General features: G+C 38.5%; 1 pseudogene; it reads left to right on the top strand.

Annotated features, from left to right (window-relative positions):
• Window positions 1–18,684, top strand: part of LOC125162975 (E3 ubiquitin-protein ligase Mdm2-like) — a 104,856-nt pseudogene extending 86,172 nt beyond the window's left edge.
• The last annotated feature ends 263 nt before the right edge of the window (window positions 18,685–18,947 follow it).

Genomic DNA, 18,947 nt, shown 5'->3' with positions numbered 1-18,947 from the left:
AGTTGCTTTAAAGATATCATTTAAAGGTGTTCAGGTCCAGTATTTTCTCTGATTTTATTATGGTTTTTTTTGCCCCCTTACTTTTATTGACTTATTGAGTCTGTTTTTAATGGTAGATGAAAAGGCTACTCCATAAACCTGATCTTTACCCAAAAATATTTTAAATATTGATATTAATTTATTGGGGATTTCTCTTTCTCAAGAGAAATTTTAACCAAAAGGAAAGGAGGTTTTTAATTTAATCATTGTTGTGTAGCTGTTTTTATAGGCTTTTGACTTTCAAAGTCTTTGTAATGTTAATCACTAATAGTTTGGGATCAAAAGCAGTCGCCTTCATGGTTCTACCATTTTATTTTTTTTTTTATTTTTTTTTTTTTTATTTTTTTTTATGAAATTTATTGACAAATTGGTTTCCATACAACACCCAGTGCTCATCCCAAAAGGTGCCCTCCTCAATACCCATCACCCACCCTCTCCTCCCTCCCACCCCCCATCAACCCTCAGTTTGTTCTCAGTTTTTAAGTCTCTTATGCTTTGGCTCTCTCCCATTCTAACCTCTTTTTTTTTTTTTTTCCTTCCCCTCCCCCATGGGTTCCTGTGAAGTTTCTCAGGATCCACATAAGAGTGAAACCATATGGTATCTGTCTTTCTCTGTATGGCTTTTTTCACTTAGCATCACACTCTCCAGTTCCATCCACGTTGCTACTAAAGGCCATATTTCATTTTTTCTCATTGCCACGTAATATTCCATTGTGTATATAAACCACAATTTCTTTATCCATTCATCAGTTGATGGACATTTAGGCTCTTTCCATAATTTGGCTATTGTTGAGAGTGCTGCTATGAACATTGGGGTACACGTGGCCCTATGCATCAGCGCTCCTGTATCCCTTGGATAAATTCCTAGCAGTGCTATTGCTGGGTCATAGGGTAGGTCTATTTTTAATTTTCTGAGGAACCTCCACACTGCTTTCCAGAGCGGCTGCACCAATTTGCATTCCCACCAACAGTGCAAGAGGGTTCCCGTTTCTCCACATCCTCTCCAGCATCTATAGTCTCCGATTTGTTCATTTTGGCCACTCTGACTGGCGTGAGGTGATACCTGAGTGTGGTTTTGATTTGTATTTCCCTGATAAGGAGCGACGCTGAACATCTTTTCATGTGCCTGTTGGCCATCCGGATGTCTTCTTTAGAGAAGTGTCTATTCATGTTTTCTGCCCATTTCTTCACTGGGTTATTTGTTTTTCGGGTGTGGAGTTTGGTGAGCTCTTTATAGATTTTGGATACTAGCCCTTTGTCCGATATGTCATTTGCGAATATCTTTTCCCATTCCGTTGGTTGCCTTTTAGTTTTGTTGGTTGTTTCCTTGGCTGTGCAGAAGCTTTTTATCTTCATAAGGTCCCAGTAATTCACTTTTGCTTTTAATTCCCTTGCCTTTGGGGATGTGTCCAGTAAGAGATTGCTACGGCTGAGGTCAGAGAGGTCTTTTCCTGCTTTCTCCTCTAAGGTTTTGATGGTTTCCTGTCTCACATTTAGGTCCTTTATCCATTTTGAGTTTATTTTTGTGAATGGTGTGAGAAAGTGGTCTAGTTTCAACCTTCTGCATGTTGCTGTCCAGTTCTCCCAGCACCATTTGTTAAAGAGGCTGTCTTTTTTCCATTGGATGTTCTTTCCTGCTTTGTCAAAGATGAGTTGGCCATACGTTTGTGGGTCTAGTTCTGGGGTTTCTATTCTATTCCATTGGTCTATGTGTCTGTTTTGGTGCCAATACCATGCTGTCTTGATGATGACAGCTTTGTAGTAGAGGCTAAAGTCTGGGATTGTGATGCCTCCTGCTTTGGTCTTCTTCTTCAAAATTCCTTTGGCTATTCGGGGCCTTTTGTGGTTCCATATGAATTTTAGGATTGCATGTTCTAGTTTCGAGAAGAATGCTGGTGCAATTTTGATTGGGATTGCATTGAATGTGTAGATAGCTTTGGGTAGTATTGACATTTTGACAATATTTATTTTTCCAATCCATGAGCAGGGAATGTCTTTCCATTTCTTTAAATCTTCTTCAATTTCCTTCATAAGCTTTCTATAATTTTCAGCATACAGATCCTTTACATCTTTGGTTAGATTTATTCCTAGGTATTTTATGCTTCTTGGTGCAATTGTGAATGGGATCAGTTTCTTTATTTGTCTTTCTGTTGCTTCATTGTTAGTGTATAAGAATGCAACTGATTTCTGTACATTGATTTTGTATCCTGCAACTTTGCTGAATTCCTGTATAAGTTCTAGCAGACTTTTGGTGGAGTCTATCGGATTTTCCATGTATAATATCATGTCATCTGCAAAAAGCGAAAGCTTGACTTCATCTTTGCCAATTTTGATGCCTTTGATTTCCTTTTGTTGTCTGATTGCTGATGCTAGAACTTCCAGCACTATGTTAAACAGCAGCGGTGAGAGTGGGCATCCTTGTCGTGTTCCTGATCTCAGGGAAAAAGCTCTCAGTTTTTCCCCGTTGAGGATGATGTTAGCTGTGGGCTTTTCATAAATGGCTTTTATGATCTTTAAGTATGTTCCTTCTATCCCGACTTTCTCAAGGGTTTTTATTAAGAAAGGGTGCTGGATTTTGTCGAAGGCCTTTTCTGCATCGATTGACAGGATCATATGGTTCTTCTCTTTTTTTTTGTTAATGTGATGTATCACGTTGATTGATTTGCGAATGTTGAACCAGCCCTGCATCCCAGGAATGAATCCCACTTGATCATGGTGAATAATTCTTTTTATATGCCGTTGAATTCGATTTGCTAGTACCTTATTGAGAATTTTTGCATCCATATTCATCAGGGATATTGGCCTGTAGTTCTCTTTTTTTACTGGGTCTCTGTCTGGTTTAGGAATCAAAGTAATACTGGCTTCATAGAATGAGTCTGGAAGTTTTCCTTCCCTTTCTATTTCTTGGAATAGCTTGAGAAGGATAGGTATTATCTCTGCTTTAAACGTCTGGTAGAACTCCCCTGGGAAGCCATCTGGTCCTGGACTCTTATTTGTTGGGAGATTTTTGATAACCGATTCAATTTCTTCGCTGGTTATGGGTCTGTTCAAGCTTTCTATTTCCTCCTGATTGAGTTTTGGAAGAGTGTGGTTGTTCAGGAATTTGTCCATTTCTTCCAGGTTGTCCAGTTTGTTGGCATATAATTTTTCATAGTATTCCCTGATAATTGTTTGTATCTCTGAGGGATTGGTTGTAATAATTCCATTTTCATTCATGATTTTATCTATTTGGGTCATCTCCCTTTTCTTTTTGAGAAGCCTGGCTAGAGGTTTGTCAATTTTGTTTATTTTTTCAAAAAACCAACTCTTGGTTTCGTTGATCTGCTCTACAGTTTTTTTAGTTTCTATATTGTTTATTTCTGCCCTGATCTTTATTATTTCTCTTCTTCTGCTGGGCTTAGGCTGCCTTTGCTGTTCTGCTTCTAGTTCCTTTAGGTGTGCTGTTAGATTTTGTATTTGGGATTTTTCTTGTTTCTTGAGATAGGCCTGGATTGCAATGTATTTTCCTCTCAGGACTGCCTTTGCTGCGTCCCAAAGCGTTTGGATTGTTGTATTTTCATTTTCATTTGTTTCCATATATTTTTTAATTTCTTCTCTAATTGCCTGGTTGACCCACTCATTCGTTAGTAGGGTGTTCTTTAACCTCCATGCTTTTGGAGGTTTTCCAGACTTTTGTCTGTGGTTGATTTCAAGCTTCATAGCATTGTGGTCTGAAAGTAAGCATGGTATAATTTCAATTCTTGTAAACTTATGAAGGGCTGTTTTGTGACCCAGTATATGATCTATCTTGGAGAATGTTCCATGTGCACTCGAGAAGAAAGTATATTCTGTTGCTTTGGGATGCAGAGTTCTAAATATATCTGTCAAGTCCATCTGATCCAATGTCTCATTCAGGGCCCTTGTTTCTTTATTGACCGTGTGTCTAGATGATCTATCCATTTCTGTAAGTGGTGTATTAAAGTCCCCTGCAATTACCACATTCTTATCAATAAGGTTGCTTATGTTTATGAGTAATTGTTTTATATATTTGGGGGCTCCGGTATTTGGTGCATAGACATTTATAATTGTTAGCTCTTCCTGATGGATAGACCCTGTAACTATTATATAATGTCCTTCTTCATCTCTTGTTACAGCCTTTAATTTAAAGTCTAGTTTGTCTGATATAAGTATGGCTACTCCAGCTTTCTTTTGGCTTCCAGTGGCATGATAAATAGTTCTCCATCCCCTCACTCTCAATCTAAAGGTGTCCTCAGGTCTAAAATGAGTCTCTTGTAGACAGCAAATAGATGGGTCTTGTTTTTTTATCCATTCTGATACCCTATGTCTTTTGGTTGGCGCATTTAATCCATTTACATTCAGTGTTATTATAGAAAGATACGGGTTTAGAGTCATTGTGATGTCTGTATGTTTTATGCTTGTAGTGATGTCTCTGGGACTTTGTCTCACAGGGTCCCCCTTAGGATCTCTTGTAGGGCTGGTTTAGTGGTGACAAATTCCTTCAGTTTTTGTTTGTTTGGGAAGACCTTTATCTCTCCTTCTATTCTAAATGACAGACTTGCTGGATAAAGGATTCTCGGCTGCATATTTTTTCTGTCTAGCACCCTGAAAATCTCGTGCCAATTCTTTCTGGCCTGCCAAGTTTCAAAAGAGAGATCAGTCACGAGTCTTATAGGTCTCCCTTTATATGTGAGGGCACGTTTACCCCTTGCTGCTTTCAGAATTTTCTCTTTATCCTTGTATTTTGCCAGTTTCACTATGATATGTCGTGCAGAAGATCGATTCAAGTTACGTCTGAAGGGAGTTCTCTGTGCCTCTTGGATTTCAATGCCTTTTTCCTTCCCCAGTTCAGGGAAGTTCTCAGCTATTATTTCTTCAAGTACCCCTTCAGCACCTTTCCCTCTCTCTTCCTCCTCTGGGATACCAATTATGCGTATATTATTTCTTTTTAGTGTATCACTTAATTCTCTAATTTTCCCCTCATACTCCTGGATTTTTTTATCTCTCTTTTTCTCAGCTTCCTCTTTTTCCATAACTTTATCTTCTAGTTCACCTATTCTCTCCTCTGCCTCTTCAAGCCGAGCTGTGGTGGTTTCCATTTTGTTATGCATTTCGTTTAAAGCGTTTTTCAGCTCCTCGTGACTGTTCCTTAGTCCCTTGATCTCTGTAGCAAGAGATTCTCTGCTGTCCTGTATACTGTTTTCAAGCCCAGCGATTAATTTTATGACTATTATTCTAAATTCACTTTCTGTTATATTATTTAAATCCTTTTTGATCAGCTCATTAGCTGTTGTTATTTCCTGGAGATCTTCTGAGGGGAGTTCTTCCGCTTGGTCATTTTGGATAGTCCCTGGAGTGGTGCGGACCTGCAGGGCACTTCCCCTGTGCTGTAGTGTATAACTGGAGTTGGTGGGCGGGGCCGCAGTCAGACCTGATGTCTGTCCCCAGCCCACCGCTGGGGCCACGGTCAGACTGGTGTGTGCCTTCTCTTCCCCTCTCCTAGGGGCGGGATTCACTGTGGGGTGGTGTGGCTCGTCTGGGCTACTTGCACCGTGCCAGGCTTGTGATGCTGGGGATCTGGCGTATTAGCTGGGGTGGGTAGGCAAGGTGCTCGGGGGCAGGAGGGGCAGGCTTAGATCGCTTCTCCTTAGGTGATCCACTTCAGGAGGGGCCCTGTGGCAGCGGGAGGGAGTCAGATCCGCTGCCGGAGGTTTGGCTCCGCCGAAGCGCAGAGTTGGGTGTTTGCGCGGAGCGAGCAAGTTCCCCGGCAGGAACAGGTTCTCTTTGGGATTTCGGCTGGGGGATGGGCGAGGGAGATGGCGCTGGCGAGCGCCTTTGTTCCCCACCAAACTGAGCTCTGTTGTCAGGGGGCTCAGCAGCTCTCCCTCCCTTTGTCCTCCAGCCTTCCCGCTTTCGGAGCAGAGCTGTTAACTTATGACCTCCCAGACGCTAAGTCGCGCTTGTTGTGGGAACACAGTCCGTCAGGCCCCTCCGCTTTTGCAAGCCAGACTCGGTGGCTGTGCTTGGCCGGCGAGCCGCCCCTCCGCCCCGGCTCCCTCCCGCCAGTCCGTGGAGCGCGCACCGCCTCGCCGCCCTTCCTACCCTCTTCCGTGGGCCTCTCGTCTGCGTTTGGCTCCGGCGACTCCGTTCTGCTAATCCTCTGGCGGTTTTCTGGGTTATTTAGGCAGATGTAGATGGAATCTAAGTGATCAGCAGGACGTGCGGTGAGCCCAGCGTCCTCCTAAGCCGCCATCTTGCCGCCGACCGGTTCTACCATTTTAAAGCCGATTCTTTCATGAACTCATCACTTTCTTGAAATGTCCTATAAAATGTGGCCAACTTCACTCAAAATACGCTAGTAAAATTCTTTCGTCCAGTCTTTTCTGTAGGCTTTTAGGTTAAGAGGACAAGTTCATTGTTTACATGATCTACCTACCAAAATTAAGATTTTTACCACTTTATCATATATAACAAATGTTCACCACTTCTTATGATAAATCACCATATTTCTAGGCATCTGTAACAACGTCACATTTGAAGTTTTTCTTATGAGAGTACCCCACTTTCAGCAGTAATTTTCTGTATTAGGCAAGTATCTTGGTGGTTCCCAAGATCATCTCCAGGTTTAGTGTTTTACTAAAAGGACTCATCAAATTCAGAAGTCATTATACTCTTGGCTATAGCTTATTACCATGGAAAGATGCAAAGCAAAATCAACAAAAACAGATGCATCAGGAAAAGTCCAGAGGAAACTAGGAGCAAACTTCCCAGAATTTTCTCCCAACGGAGTCAATCTAGAGACACTTAATTTTTTCTGCTTTAAAAATGGTAGCTACATGTGTGAACTGCTGTCTCCCAGGGAAGTTTGTTTGAACCTAAGAGTTTTGATGATGGTCACACATAAAGCACACGATACCTTTATGACTGACTTGAACTTACCAAAACTGCAGAATTCCAAAACTAAAGCACATGCCCACCATAATGCACCCTGTTTGCATAAACTGTGTAAACAAACTGCCTATCCTTTCCTTCAAAACTCCAGGCATGCAACACGCTCTTATCAGTAGGACATTCCAAGAATTTAATTCCCAGATAGTCCCCCACCAAGAACAACTCAACACTACAGACCCTTCTGGGAATGTGCATATTTTAAGTAATTCAAACCTGAATTAAGTTTCTTGTACATGCATGTTAGAATGTACTGTGGTAACAACAACAAAAACCTCTACTTTCATTGACTTAAAACAACAAAAGTATTTCACCACCACCATCCCCCAACCCAATTTATGTGAAGTTGACTGAAAATCTGAAGACTACGCAAGGCACTTGATCACCACACAAAAGCTCAAAAACCCATGCTGCTTCTATCCTTTGGTTCTACCATGTGAGGACAAGGCTTTATCTGCCATTGTTGTGGCAGAGGAAGAAGAGATTAGAGAATCCGGTGGGGGTCTTCAAGGTGTCAGCCAGTAGCACATGGTTTTTTGTTTCTGTTTTTGCTCACATTTCATTGGTTCTCACAGGGCCCCACCCAACTGCCAGGAGCAGGGATTTCAGACTCCCTGAAGGAGCACTAGAAGTTGTACAGAAACATCTGAAATGAAATCAGGAATTCAGGAACATCAAGAGGCTTTAAAATGGAGCTAGATAGCCAATGGGGTGTTAGTCTTATATACGTCCACACCTGGATGAAATATGAACTTTTAGACTGTACCAACCACCCCAACTGCCACATCCTGGTGCAATTCTCAGAATGGGGCTTATTTCTCTCAACTCCAACCTAGCAGCTGGCATAGTAACCTCTTCTATCTAAACCAACATTAACTGTTTTTCCCTATGCCAATCATAATTCTTTTAAAACAACTTCCATAAGCCTGTGGTTTTTGCCTTTATCAACTCTTTCTCTTCCTTCCTTGTAGCACATTTCAGTTTCCTCCTGAATTGTTTCCTCCTGGATTCAAGTCCCTAAATACTCGAAATGCATTTTTGGTTTGCTTTACAGCCTCAGTTCTGTCTTGTTCAACAAAGGAACACAGATCCAGTTATCAGTGAGAACTAGAGGCATCCATCGTATTTACAAATTGTCATTATTGTGGATGTGAAATCTATGAATGACAGAGAAGTTATACATAGCTGTAACCAAAAAAAATCATATTTTAAAAATTGCTGAGAAGTAAAAAAAAAAAAAAAGCCAACCAAGGGAACTAATGGTCACAAAAAGCTTCCCTTGAAATTAGAACATTTTCATTTGTTCACTCATGTCAGTATCAAATCTTCTGGAAAAAAAAAAAAGAAGAAACAAAAGCCTGCCTTTGCCAGAAGTCAGAAGGCAATGTCTCATAATAAAAACAAGTAAACATGTTTATTCTCTTGAGATCATTTGGAGAAATCTGAGATGGTCTTTTCTTCTTTTAATTTTTTTTAATGTTTATTTATTTTTGAGAGGGACAGACAGAGTGCAAGCAGGGGAGGGGCAGAGAAACAAGGAGACACAGAATCAGAAGCAGGCTCCAAGCTCTGAGCTGTCAGCACAGAGCCCAACGCAGGGCTCAAATCCACAGAATGTGAGATCATGACCTGAGCTGAAGTCAGATGCCTAACCAATTTAGCCACCCACAGGCCCCAATCTGAGACAGTCTTCTAAGGAGAAAGGAAATTTCTCCACAGCCTGGTAGAGTAAACCCTCCAGAGGGATAGGGATTGGAACTTCTACCCGTTTTGAACAGTGTAGCTATCGAATATTTTCTACACACCTGACCTTTTGGTAAGAAATCTACATAAATCAGATTAATTATTCCTTACAAGAATCTTTTGAAATAGGCATTTTAAGAACGCCGTTTTAGAGATAAAGTGTCCCAGGTAAAATAGAGAGGTAAATTAGAAAGTGATAGAACGTGAACCCTGGTTTGTGTTGCTCTGAGACACATGCTTGTAACTACAAGATGAATTGTTTCTCTAAAGGAGATGATCTCAGAGCTGTGAGTAAGGCTGTGTCACCAAGAGTGGACAAATGAAGCAATTGAGAATGCCACTCACTCTCAATTCTTCTGCAGTCCTATGCATTCTTCCAGCCATTATCATTTGAATAAGAATGTATCTGGAATAAGAAAGTTTATTTACTGCAATTTCTACTAATTTTATGAGGACTTATTATTGGGCTGATATCTCTTGATGTGTAGAGAATTGTACTACAAGTCAGGGCAGGGATGCCTAGGAAGGCAAGGTAGGAGAGAGGGCAGGGGGCACAGGAGGCCAAGAGCTTGGGGGCAGGGTGTGGGGGTCAAGGGTTCATGGAAGAACCAGCAGTAGAGTATGGCCAGGGGTGATACAGGGCAGGCAAAGAAGAAATAGCCAAGAATATTGCCCTAAAAGTCCTTATTGCTTAGTCAGAAAAATAGAATAGATGCATAAAAGTGGTAGCCAAGCATCTTGAGTCAATGTATTTTTCTTTCTAAAAGTCTAATTGATGATTAGATAGGATGTCACTCAATAAAAACGTTCATTATAGTCTGCTTCATGGAAGATGTTGCAAATTATGGAGGGAAATGGTAAGAAAGAAGGGTCACTATGGTTGAAGTGGGTAGAACATGGGATTCAGAATCCAATTTGAAACGAATTTCTTCCTCTTAGTAGTTACACAACTGGTTATTTCATTGTTGTTAGCCTTGTTATCTGTAAAATGGGGATAATAACTATCTTATATTTTATGGAAGAGTCAATGAAATAATGTATATATCATACTCAGCACCTTTCTTGAAACAATGTGAGCCTCAATCTGTATCTGTTCTTCCTCATCCTTGCTTCAAGGCTGGAGTGATCCATGGTCTTCTGCCAATCAACTCCTTAATTAAGGGGATATTTACTGAATTCTCACTCTAGAACAGTAGTCGCTGTTTCAGTTGCTTAGGATTGAGCAGTGAACAAACCAGGTTTCTGCTTTCTTGGAGCTTATATTCTTGAGGGAGTTCATTCAAAAAAAGAAAAAAATAAAACAAAAACAAGTAACCAAATAATTATACATGCCTATCTCAAATGGTGATACATTTTACAAAGTGATTCAAAGTGTGATGTGAGAGTGAAGGGGAGGCAGTATAGTTGGGGGAACCTCTCCGGTAAGAGGATATCCAGATGAGCAGACCTGGAGACAACTTTTTTCAGTGGGAATAACATATGTAAAGACATGGATTTGGGGGCGCCTGGGTGGCTCAGTTGGTTAAGCGTCCGACTTCAACTCAGGTCACGATCTCACGGTCTGTGAGTTCGAGCCCCGCATCATGCTCTGGGCTGACGGCTCAGAGCCTGGAGCCTGCTTCAGATTCTGTGTCTCCCTCTCTCTCTGCCCCTCCCCCATTCATGCTCTGTCTCTCTCTGTCTCAAAAATAAATAAACATTAAAAAAATATTAAAAAAAAGATATGGATTTGATGGATGAGCTTCACGTTTACATGGAAGTAGACTGGCTGAAGCATAGTAAACACCAGGAAGAATGACAGGACAGAGGCTGGCATGAAGGTATGCTGCAGACAACATAGGTCCTGTTAAACCACAGAAGAGCCTCTGGATTTATTCCCAGAGGCAGCTGTGACAATGGCAGAAGGGCCATGCCAAGGAATCAGAGAAGTGCCGTGGGGGTAATGCCGTGGGTAGATGGTGAGGATGCTGAGTGCCATGATTGGGAATTTAAACAGTCTCATTACATCACTTCAAAAACTCAATCCACCTCTTCCTAAGCAGCCCCAGAACCCTTTTTCTTGCTTGACCAAATGTGATCATTAGCCAATTCACATTTTTCTCAACCCATTTCTTCCAGGCCATTGATCCATGTGGCCTGGTCCAGCCATGCTGAATTTTCCTTCCAATGAATAAACTCCTTTTCACTGCCTCTCTGACTGTCCCCTGTGCAATTTCCCGGGCGTTTCTTCCATTTGGTTCCTGGTCATGCCTCTGTTACCGTTTTCATTATTTTAAAAATGGAGAGGATGTGTTTCTGCTGAAGTTGCCCAATCTTGTTTTCACTCTATTGGACTCCAAAGTGTGCTGTCTGGATGCCGGCAGATGGATGAGGCAGAAAAGCCACTGATTTGATTTTCCCTTTCAATTTTCAGATCTTTCACTGCTTGCCTGGTTTCGTTTTCTCTTCTAACAGTGCATCTAAATATGTGCCTTTTTCTTCCCTCTTGAGGTAATCCTTTTTACTGCTTTTACCTGTAACATTTGCCTTTGATGGTTTCTGGATATGTGTTTAGGATCAAAGATGTTCTGTTGTATGCTTAGTTATCTGTCTGTGCTTTAACTTAGTTATCTCTCCCTTTGTTCTGTGATTTTTTTTTTCTGGCTTACTTTTTCAGCTCTCTCTTCTTAGAGATTCCTTTATTTAGGGTGTCACAGTAGTGTTTCTTAAATAAACTTTTTGGCCTCCAGAATTTTTTATGTGTCAGATGGTACCCTATTATTGGTATTTTGAAAGACAAGTACCACCTCAGAGAAGCTCAGTAGCCCTGCGCAGGGTTTGATGCTTTGTTCTTCTTCTAATGCCCAACAATCAATTAGTCAGTATACATTCCCTAAATCCGATCTCCCCTCAAGCCAAAAAATAGCTACTCACCTGTCTCTGCTGATGGGCAGTAAACCTAAGAGGCTTGTTTTACTAAGTATCTGCAGGAAATTTAAAATAATTTCCTAACTGTCGTTGCTCCCTTACCTCCCAGAAAGCACAACTGTAGGGATTCCAAGTAGTATTGTATGTCTATGGTGGGCCAGGGTGCACTCAAATCACATGATTATGCTAAATATTTGGAATATCTATATATTGCAGACTGTCACCCTTTATTAGTTCCTTCTTTTGTTTTATTTTTTTATGACACCTGGCTTGCTTTATTAGCTGAATCTGTCCTCAGCTACATATACCGTGTTTTTGTGACAATACTTTCACTAAATTATTTGCAGTTTTCATGCATTCCTCCACTTCTCAACCACATAATAGAATCGACCTCAATGGGCATGCCACATTGCTTTTGTATATAGGTTTTCTTCAATTTTGCCCCCAGATTTCATATCAACATTTAAAGTTTGTCATGAAATATATCATAATTTCTCTAGGTATTTCTAAAATTTGCTGGTTGAAGGATGGTATGGATACAATTATAGGTAGACATGAATTTGTATTTGCTTCCTGTTTAAATGCACTTTTGATCATTATAAAAACAATATAACTACAGTATCAAATTATGAGCAATTGAAAAATAGAGAACAATACTCTCTTAATATAATCATGCTAGAAACACTGCTTACACTTCAGATCCTACAGTTTCTGTTTCAGAGAAACTTATGATGCTCCTGCACATCCAGGACTTGTTAGACTCTAGGAATATAAAGAAGAAATGGAATAGTCTTTGAACTCACAAGGGACCCCAGGGAGATGGCAGTCTCTTACAAAGCCTACAAAGAAAGTATTTTAGAGTAATGTCTCAGACTCTGGGATAAAATGAATTAGGGGAAACTTAAGTGTTCATGAAAAGGAGGAAGAGAAAAATTCTGAGGAAAAGGGACTCCCAGGTTTTATTTTAAGGGATAAATTGGGCTAACATAAGACAGGAGGGATAGGAAGGTCATTATGGGAAAAAGAAATGCTATGAATCAAGGCACGTGCCACAGTTTTATTTGGTATACTATAAGCAACTCACTGTTGCAGAAATATAAGCTATGTGGTGGGAAATGTTAGAAATAAACTTCTTAGCCAATTTCAGGCTAGTCTGTGCATGATACTTTGAACATAGTTTTAATCAAGGAACATGTAGATATAGAGCTGTGTTTATTTTTATACATATACATATATGCGTGCATACATACATGTATATAGGTTTATAGCACATTGCATTTAATATAAAGTCAGGTGGCTATACCTTATTACTTATTGTTAAACATTACCTATTATTAAATATTTTAAATTTCTAAATAAGTATCGTTAAGTAAATAAAATAACATTATGGCTATTGCTCAAATTAGTGTCATTAACCCCAAGTTTTTTGTGTTTGTTTTTTTTTTTTTCCTACAGACTGAATCATTCCTTTAGAGTATGTTCCTAGGTTGGCAGATAGGCTAGCAAAATATAAACATTTGTACAATTCTTGGTAGATATTAGAAATCACTTAATAAAATAGTTTTTACTGATTTAAGCTCCCACCTACATGCAAGTTGGAATGTATATACATTTCCCAACAGTCACTCCCAACACGGGGGATTTTTTTTCCTCAAGTTTTGCTAATTTATTTGGCAGATTATTTCTTAGTCTTTAGTCTCAGATCCTTGTGATGCAAGGAGAATTATTCTCATGCCTTAATGATATTATAAGGATTAATGGAAGTAATGAATGAAAATTGCATAGCACGCTGGCACATACAAGTGTTCGATAAATTATAGCTATCATGTTATTATTATCTCTCTAATAAAAAGTATCTTGATCTATTTTTCTCTTCCTGGATCTATCGGAGAATTAATAACTTAATGAATACTTAATGCTCATGTTAGAAAGCATTTTTATTTTATACTAGTGATTGACTACCAGCACACAAAGCTCACAACTATGATGAGGTGCAAAAAGTAATGTGGTAATTTCAAACCTCTCAAAATCCATCAGTCCACGTAGACTCTAGGTTAAATACAATTTAGGCAAATCCCTAAGGTTTAAACTAAGAAAAACACTTAAAGTAGCCCAATATAATACCACATTATAGCCAGGGCAAACTACTGTTACCTCTATTTCTTAAATCCAAGAGTTTTTATTGTAGTAGAAACCATTCAAATGTGGAAATGCATTGTTTTAAATACAAGTTCTGTTAAAGAAAACTGGGGGAAGGAGAGAGTGTGAAAATAAATGTGTTCTCAGATAGTAAGAGATTAAACTTCAAGTACCACTGTAGATCTTACTGTTGCCAAAAATGTTAGGCTGAGGTATAAAAACAAAACAATTAAATAAAACACATTGATGGTTGTTATAGCAGTAGCACACTCTGTCTCTTTTCCTAAGTAACCCAATCTATTTATTTATTTTTGGTTATGGTTATTGAAATATAACTTAAAATAAAATTCATCTGTTTTAGCTATTTCTCTTAAAGAATCTGTCCACTTAAGCTGACTTATCAAATTAATAGTCATAATATTGTTCTTCTGGTTACTTTATACTTTTAGTGTCTGTAGGACCTGAAGTGATGCCCCCTCTTCTGTTCTTGATATTGGTAATTTATGTCTGTACTCTTTTTTCCTTAATCAGTTTGACCAGAGTTTTATAAATTTTATTATTAATATTTTTAAATGACCAGTTTGGGTTCTAGTAATTTTGGGGTTCTAGTAATTTGGGGGTTCTAATAATTTTCTATATTTAATATTTTCAGTTTCACTGATTTTTGTTCTTCTTTCCTTTCTTCTTTTTCTCTTAAATTTAATTCACTTTTTTAAAAATTTGTTTCATTTCTTAGGTTGAATCTTCAAAGATTAGTTTGAGGCATTTTTTCCCTAATGCTATCATTTTTAAGCAATGCTTAAGCTGCATCACATAAAAATTGTTTCATTTTATTTTTATTTTTTAAAGTTTATATTCATCCATTTTGAGAGAGAGAGAGAGAGAGAGAGCGAGCGAGCGCACAAGCAGGGCAGAAGCTGAGAGAGAGAGGGAGACAGAATCACAAGCAGGCTCCACACTATCAGCACAGAGCCCAATGCAGGGCTGGAACTCACAAACCATAAGATTGTTTATGTTGGCTCAAGATCTGAGCCAACATCAAGAGTTGGATGCTAAACCAACAGAGCCACCCAGGTGCCCAAAAGTTGCTTCATTTTAATTTAATTCAAAACATTTCCTAATTTCATGTTTGTTTTCTTCTTTGACATAGGGTTGATTCAGAAGTATGTTTTTAAAGATCCAAATATTTCAGAAATTTTCAATTATTTTCTATTGATTTCCAGTTTCATTCCCTTGTGGGCTGAGGACATATGCTATGCAATTTCAGTCTAGAAGTTTTGTTACACACAAGTGGTCTACCTTGGTAAAGAGTGTGTGTGCACTTGAAAAAAAAATGTATTCTGTTGGGTTTTTCCCTGTGTCCCATGAAGGTCAGTTAGGTCAAGTTAATTGATAGTATTGTTGTTCATGTCTTACACTTGCTCACTGAGTTTCACTTTACTTATTTTATCAATTACTAAAACATCTCTCGCTATAATTGTGGATTTTAGACTAGTCATTTTTAAAATGCTGTGTGTAGTGTCACTGATTCTTAATGTCTAATAAATTAGCAAATTTTCTTTTATTTATTTAAAACCATATAATTATCCAAAAAGTGTCTACTTATGCTTAAATTCAATGTAATTTAGGGCTTAGTCAAAACAAGAAGCACCAGATTCTTTTCATCAAGCAGCACATAATAACAACTATTTATGCATTCATGTATAATTAAATCAAAGACATATTTTAGTATTTAGGGATCTATCCCTACTCAAGAAATTTTCTAGATATCATTAACCAAAAAGCCACATACTAGATTTCTTCTGACATTATGATCCTAGGGATGGTTTTTAGAAAATTCCCATTTTGAGGCTCAATTATATCAGTTGTAAAAGAGAGAAGGGTAGACCAAATGGGATTTTAAGAAGCTTTACTTTCTATGACATCATTATCATCAAAATCAGCATACTTGTTTTATTTACATTTGTTGGATTTAATATGTGTTTTGTGGGCCTACCACTATTCTTCTATGACATAACTTACTGAATTGAGCTTCACTTTGTCAGTTGTAAAGTAATACAGTAACCACAGCCCTGCCTATATCCTGGGAAGTTGTAATAAATGAGAAGTTGAATAGACAATTTATTTTGCACTAGTCAAGAGCTGTACAGAACCAAATAAACATTATAATGGTTATTATAGAGCAAAAGCATTCACGTGCTAGTGGAAGTTGCTAATTCTGAAACACACACACACACACACACACACACACACACACTAACCACTTATGCCCCAGAAGCTTAATTATACCTGTACTATCACTTGTATAAGTCTTTGAATGATCTTATATTGTTTCTAACTCAACATTTCATGATCTCTCCTTCCCTAGGCAGCTAATTAAATCAGCAACTGAACTCTTAAATTCATACCAAGGCAATCAAGAATGTCTATTTCTTTTCAACTAGTTCTCTCACATAATTGCACAGTTCCTTTTTTCTAGAATCTTGAAAAAACAAGATAGAATGGACTTAATCGGTTATTTTCAGAGTCACAAACAAGACTGACTTCTAAGACTTTGGCCAACTGGTATCTGAATGGAAGATGGTTTGATTGGCTGAAAATGAGCTAGTCGATGTCCTAATGAGGGTTTTGATTAATTCACACCAATGATTCTGAATTTGTGCCATCTACTTTAAAAAGAAACCTAACTTGTGAAGCATTATTTCGTATTTTTCATCCAGAGAGGATTAGTGGAGAGAAAATTAAGTTCCCTCATCTAAGTAAGTACCTCAGGGAACTATTCACCTATCAATGTATGGGAGAGTTTCAGCCTGTAACTTACCCAATTTCATTAGCATTAATGGGAGTTTTGTGTGAAATCCTGTGTGAATCATTGCTTTAGGAGATCTGTAAGAGTTGGTTGATTACTTTTATTTTGTAATGGCTCTATTCTCCAGCTCAAACTTTTAACTTGTTAGGCTTGCAATAGATGCTAACTTTTGGAAGGAATCAAATTTGGTCTCTTTAAGGTAATTAAATCAGAGGAGCATCACATGGAATTATTCACCATTGTGAATGTTAGATGCTTGCTGCATATTAGGTTCCCAGATGTTCCACTGGACTGCTGTCTATAGTGTGTGAAGACTTAAATTTGATTTTTTAGCTTTTATCCAATTCTGTTTTATTAATATGCACTTATTTATAAGTATTCTTACTCAAGCCCTCTATTTTTCCCTCATTGCTGGGCCATGAATTCTGCACCCATTTGGGTGATCCTTCATGCACCCGGCCCTTGCCTTTCCTTGGCTTCTACTTACCAATGATTCTTACGTGGTATGAAAAATAATTTGTGTCCAAACCTGGACGATTTTGAAAATTAAAGGGGAAATTTGAGAGTCTGCATGGCCTGGGTGCACATCCACAAATACCCAGGAGATACACTAGGGGACCTGAGCAAGCTGGGCTCGTCTTGGGTCCTGTGCAGCCTTAGTGACTGGGATGAAAACAGAACAAGAAGCCCAGCTGGTGGGCAGCCCTGGGCCCTCTGACTGAGGTCTTGCTGGTTTTTTTTGCTGTCAGGGACCTCCTTCTTTGGACCTAGGGTGCTTATGTATCCCCAGGCCTGGGATTTAAGAGCATTTTGAGAATTAAGAAGAAGAAAAGAGAACTTCTGACTCAGCAAAAATGTGGATGAATTACCTGGTGAATGACAAAGAAAGCACCCAAAATCTTACAGTATTTCTCTTTCTTTGATGAAAGCCTCACTTTATGTGTTATAAGGGAGATATAGTGTGAAGAAGCAAGAGCAGGGAATCCAGAGATTCCAGCAAATCCGGATCTTGATTCTGGGGTAAGTGAACATTTGGGTGGTTGGATCAGGATTCAGTTTTAGATTAAATTGCTGTAGAATTTGAAGCTGAATCTCAATTCAGAAGACTGTAGCCTTAGTGAAGAAGAATAACTCTCAGAGGAAGATGATAAGGTATATCAAGGTAAAACAGGCAGGAGAGAGTGAAGTAGATTCACTTGAAGAAGATGCTGAAATTTCCTTGGCAGACTACTGGAAGTATACTTTATGAAAGGAATCCTTCCCTTCCACTCCATTGCAACAGATGCTGGACAATTGGTGAGAACTGTCTTCATAAAGAGAAAGTATCTGTACAAGCCTATCTAGAAAAGTCAATACAAGTAGAAGAGGGCTTTGATGTTCCTGACTGTAAACAAATGAACACACAAAAAACTACAGTGGATGATTCCAAAGTGTCATATGTTGAAGAAAATGATGATCACACAAGCCTCCCAAAATCTAACAAAGTAAGCACTACACTCAGCCATCAACTTCTAATTGCATTACTTACAGCAGCCAAGAAGATGTCAAGGAATTTGAATGCGAAGAAACACAAGACAAAGAATAAAATATGGAATCTAGTTTTCTCCTTAATGCAATTGATTTTTGTGTGATTTGCCAAGGTTGACCTAAAAATAGGTGCATTGTCCACTGCAATATCTTATGGCATATTTTGCATGTGCAAAGAATCTTAAAAAAGTATGCAAGATGAAAAAGTCCTAGAGATATGCTGTACAACATCGTGCATACAGTTAACACAGTATGAGGTACTTAAAATATGTTGAGGATAGTTCTCATGTCAAGTGTTCTTACACAGACACACACAAATGCACACAAAAGAACAAAAGGAAATTGCTGGAGGTGATGGATATGTTTAGTACCTTGATTGTGGTAATAATATCATGGATGTATGCTAATGTCCAAACTTACCAACATGTATACATTAACACGTGTAATTTTTTGTAATTTATATCAATTATACCTCAGTAACCTTAAAAAGAAAGAGACATAAGCCGTACCCAGTATAAAGAAAACCAATTCAAATGACTGTGATATTTCCACTAGTTGACCTGTCCATAAAATAGAATTACATATTTCTAACAGTATAACCCAAAACATTTAGATGAACATGAAATGTATTATTTTTTATATATGTCAAAGCAAGAAAGTATTTAGTCCATGCATATTTCTTGTCTTCAGTGTCATTTACCTACTGGGAGTAGATAATGAATATTTGCCTCCTTTCAGGAAAATGTAAATTTGTGTTTATATTGTATATTTGGTTTTTAATGTAATTTGGATTAGACAGCTCATCCTTAACATCTATGCCTTATATTTTAAATCTTAT

The sequence above is a fragment of the Prionailurus viverrinus genome, chromosome A3, assembly GCF_022837055.1.
Source record: "Prionailurus viverrinus isolate Anna chromosome A3, UM_Priviv_1.0, whole genome shotgun sequence".
Classification (NCBI taxonomy): domain Eukaryota; kingdom Metazoa; phylum Chordata; class Mammalia; order Carnivora; family Felidae; genus Prionailurus; species Prionailurus viverrinus.
The sequence above is the reverse complement of the archived record's forward strand: the minus strand, read 5'-3'. Positions and strand labels throughout refer to the sequence as shown.